This window comes from Apodemus sylvaticus, chromosome 4 (assembly GCF_947179515.1).
Source record: "Apodemus sylvaticus chromosome 4, mApoSyl1.1, whole genome shotgun sequence".
Classification (NCBI taxonomy): domain Eukaryota; kingdom Metazoa; phylum Chordata; class Mammalia; order Rodentia; family Muridae; genus Apodemus; species Apodemus sylvaticus.
Genome location: NC_067475.1, coordinates 50,618,837 through 50,623,844, shown reverse-complemented (window position 1 = coordinate 50,623,844; position 5,008 = coordinate 50,618,837). Strand labels below are relative to the sequence as shown.

Genomic DNA, 5,008 nt, shown 5'->3' with positions numbered 1-5,008 from the left:
TGTGAAGTATAAATACATCCATAATGAGCATCTGTATCCCTTTTCTTAAAGAGAAATTATGTGTATACTTTTAATAAAAGCAAATGGTCAAATGTAGGTAGTCTAATCACAGAAAAACAATAAATACTAGCAATAAATAAACTTGACATCTCAAGTTCATCTAACTTCACCACAAGAATGTACTGGTAAAAGTTATGAGCATAAAAAGTATATGCTCTTGTGTTCACTTCAGCAGCATGTATACTAAAATTGGAATGATACAGAGAGGATTAGCATGGCCCCTGTGCAATGATGACTTGCAAATTCATGAAGTGTTCCATATTTTTGAACACACATGGTGTGCACTCACTGATAAGTGGATATTAGCCCAGCAGCTTGGAATACCCAAGATACAATTCACAGATCAAACAAAGCTCAAGCAGAGGATGGACTTGTTGGTCATCAAAGGAGGAGAGGCCCTTGATTCTGAGAAAGTTGAATGCTCCAGTATAGGGGAAGGCCAGGACAGAAATGAGGGAGAGGGCAGGTGGTGAGGAGGGAGAGGGGGAGGGGATAGGATGTTTTTGGAGCAGAACCCCAGAAAGGGGATAACATTTGAAATGTGAATTAAGAAAATATATAATAAAAATAAAAAAAATATGAATGCTCTTAAATTCTTGAACTACATACCATTGTCAATTATAGTATATTTAGAGTTTGCATTCTATTTACATTGCATTTATAATATAACTGGTCCCAGAGCTCCCAGGGACTAAATTACCAACCAAAGAGCATATACATGGAAGGATCCATGGCTCCACATGCATATGTAGTAGAGGATGACTTTATCCGGCATCATTGGGAAGGGAGACTCTTGGTCCTGTGGAGGCTTGATGCCCCAGCATAGGGGGATGCTAGAGCAGTGAGGTGGGAGTGAGTGGGTAGAGGAACACCCATAGAGCCAAACTGGGGTTGGGGGTGGGGACTGGCTAGTATAGAGGATTGCTGAGGGGAAACCCAAAAGGGGAATATCATTTGAAATGCAAATTAATGCAATTTTTAATAAAAGGTTTTAGAAATTAATATAAACTTTTTAATTTGGAAATAAAACAGACATTTTCATATGTTATTCAATAGAGCATTGGAAAATTTGCTAAATTGGAGACATTGAAAGATAAAAACATCTATGCTTGGTGTACAACATAGTTCACATTATAATTGGCCTTTTTATGAACTACAATTCAAATGACCCTTATCAGAATTTGCTAAGAAAAATTAAGAACATTTTCACAAGGGTGTAAATCACGACTTCCCTGTAAGTCTCATTATCTTTATTTCCAGATATATCTATTGGTATATTAAATCAGAAAGATTTTTATCAAATTGTAGATTCAGTGAATATTTTTAAAATTAGAATATAAAATGTGAAGACTTGCTTAAAAGTTAGAGAATTTGAAACTTTTCTGTCACATAGTCATGTTGAGAATCATTACTATAAGCAATCACATAGTCATGTTGAGAATCATTACTATAAACAATCCGTGTCCTGAGAATATCAACAATTTACAAAGACCTCTCTAGTCATATGCACAGTCTTATCTCATTGTATAGTCTCTACAGAGAACCACAATTAGTGGCTATTATGATGAGAAGATATGAACTGAAGTATGGAATAAATACTTAAGGTAAGGTAGAAATAACTTTTATCATTTGACAAAATAAAAATGACTTTAAAACATAACTTTTCCTCCCAAACTCATTTCTGAAGAGCTTAAAATACTATTAAATTGAAGTGATATTATGAATCACAGATAACAGTATGCACCATGAGCACATGTATAAACTGATAGCAAGTTTCCAATTGCCAAGATACTTCTAAGCTTACTGAATGAGAAGAATTTTAAAAACTACTAAACTTGTATGAAGAAAAGGAACATCTTGCATGATTTCCTGTAATGTAATTTATTATAACATGAACTAAGCAGAAGTGGAGCTTAGCCTTAGGGGAGTAAAAATGTAATCACTTGCTGTTATGATTTTTCTTGTTTAAAATACTCTGGTCACCTCCATATTCCCATCCCTCCCTCTATCCTTTGACTTCTCAGGCTTGCTCCAACCTACAGGAAAGCCTCCCTTTGTTTAGTGTACTACCTCTACATCTCTGATTGATGACTTCTGAGATTTGGACAGAAAGAAAATTTCAGACTAGCTAATGAAGGTATTGACGTGCCAGTTACTAAGAAAGCTCTCTGTGTACAGACACAGGGTGAAATTATATGTTGCAGCATAACATACTATCAGAAGCCATGTAAGACAGATGAAGCCCCAGGCCATCTGGCAACTGCATTGCAGCTGTCCATTAGCATCTTTTTTGATCACTGTAGTGACATATTTAAATGTTTATATCAAGAAGAGCCATGAAAGAAAGTGCATATTTACACTCAAAACATTTTCTTCTTTCAAGGCCATCTGTATATTCTACTACATGAATGGTCAAAGTATTGTTTCCAAAGGTCAGTGAACTGGCATGATCTCTGAGAAGTCCTGAAACCCACTGTATACCATATTGATAGTAGACCCTAATCCAGAAGAGGATAAAGAGCACCTTAAACTGATGAATATAGTATTTATAAAACAGTATTCGGCAAAACCAGAATAGGGAAGTGGGAAGGGGTGGGTGGGAGGACAGGGGGAGAGAAGGAGGTTTATGGGACTTTCGGGGAGTGGGGGGCTAGAAAAGGGGAAATCATTTGAAATGTAAATAAAAAATATAGCGAATAAAAAAAAAACACAGTTTTCTACTACAGTAATTCTTGCAGTATCACCATGTAGTAACATACAGTGTATGTGAAATGTATTCCAGGAGTATCGGTGCTCCTTGAAAACAGATCTTTAAACACCTTTGAATAGACTTTCTTCTTAAGAAGTTTAGTTACCCCTTCTAAGTGGGATTGAAGCATCCTCACTTGGGTCTTCCTTCTTGTTAAACTTGTTATGGTCGGTGTTGTATGCTGGATATTATGTACTTTTTGGCAAATATCCACTTACAGGTGAGTCTATACCATGCATGTTCTTTTTGGGTCTGGGTTATCTCACTCAGGATAATATTTTCTAGTTTAATCCACTTGCCTGCAAAATTCATGATATCCTTGTTTTAAAAAGCAGAATAGTATTCCATTGTGTAAATGAACCACAAGGCAGAAGAAGAGAGGGAACTGGGTGGGAGGGGAAGGTGGGGGAAAGGGGGACATAATTAGGTATGGTGGGAGGAAACAAGAGAGAAAACCAGCAGCCAGGATAATGAATGGAAATATGCAGCTTCTCTTGGAGGGGTCTAGAAAGTCTCAGAGACCTGGAATATGAGACACTCTCAGGATTCAATGGAGGTGACCTTAGCTAAAATGCTAACACTGGAGAGAGGGAGCCTGAACAGGCAATAGACAGACAGAGCCCCAAGTTGAAGGACTGGGTTACCATCCCACAAATTTTCTAACCCAGAATTTTTCCTGTCTAAAAGAACTGAGAGAACAAAAATGGAGGGGAGACTGAAGGAAAGGTTGTCCAATGACCTGCAAAACTTGGGATCTCATGGAAGTTGGGGTACACCATAGTCTGGCACTATTACTGATGGCATATTGTACTTAGAGACAGAAGCCTATCATGGCTGTCTTCCTAGAGAGGCTTTACCAGCAGCTGACTGAGACAGATGCAGATATATATATATATATATATATATATATATATATATATATATATAGCCAACCATTGGGCTGAAGTTTGGGACCCCTATGGAAGACTTAGGGGAAGGATTGCAGGAACTCAAGGGGATGGAAACCTCATAGGAAGACCAACAGTCTCAACTAATCCAGACCCCTGGGAGCTCCCAGAGACTAAGCCCCCAACCAAAGAGCATACATTGGTCTGAGGCCCCAGACTGCATAGTCTAGCCTCAGAAAGCATGTGCCTAATCATATAGAGACTTGAGGCCCCAGTGAAGGGTATGAGGGAGAGGGCAGCATCCTCTCAGAGGCAAAAGAGATAGGGAATGGAATGAAGACTTGTGGGAGGGAGGGCCAGGGGTGCAATATCTGGAATGTAAGTGACTAAAATAATTTTTAAAACTAGTTGCTATAGTTGTTTGAGGAATATGATAGAACAGAGAATTTGTAACTGTCAAGCTAGTCTGAAGTAAAATACAGAAGCCTTAACTGATCCAGGTTTTTCTTTAAATTATTTGCTATCATTAATGAGATGGTGTACATGCCATTATGCACATGAGAATGTCAAAGTAAAATCCATTGGCATTTGTTATCTTATTTACTTTTATGTAGGACCTGGGAATCAAACATGCCATTATAAAGAGGGGGGCAGGATCAGATATTGGAAGGGTCAGTAGAGAAGTACAGAGGGTCGAGTGTCTTAGTCATGGTTTCTAGTCATATACAAATGTCATGATGACCAAGAAGCATGTTGGGAAGGAAAGGGTTTATTCAGCTTACTGTTTATCACCAAAGGAGGTCAGAACTGGAACTCAAGCAAGCCAGAAAGCAAGCAGCTGATGTAGAGGCCATGGAGGGATGTTTCTTACTGGCTTGCTTCCCCTGGCTTGCTCAGCCTGCTTTCTTATAGAACCCAAGCCTACCAGCCCAGGGATGGTACCACCCACAAGGGGCCCTCCCCCCTTGATCACTAATTGAGAAAATGTTCCACTGCTGGCTCTCATGGAGGCACTTCCCAAACTGAAGCTCCTTTCTCTGTAATAACCCCAGACTGTGTCAAGTTGACACACAAAATCAGCCAGTACAATTGACCCCTTGTCAACTTGACACACAAAACACATCACTATTAAACCTCAACCCTTACTTTCTTATTTATCCCCAAGATCTAAATAATTCTAAAAGTCCCACTGCCTTTACATATTAAAAGTTTAAATCTCCAATATCTTTTAAAATTCAAAGTCTTTTAAAAATTTAAAGCTTAACTATGGGCTCCACAAAAATACTTTCTTCCTTCAAGAGGGAAAAATATC

The 5,008-nt window shown here is 38.4% G+C and overlaps 1 non-coding gene across 1 annotated transcript; it reads left to right on the top strand.

The window, feature by feature from the left end:
• The first annotated feature begins 219 nt into the window (after positions 1–219).
• LOC127683816 (U6 spliceosomal RNA) lies at positions 220–326 on the top strand. The gene has a single exon (XR_007977618.1). It is a non-coding gene; the product is annotated as a U6 spliceosomal RNA (small nuclear RNA).
• The last annotated feature ends 4,682 nt before the right edge of the window (positions 327–5,008 follow it).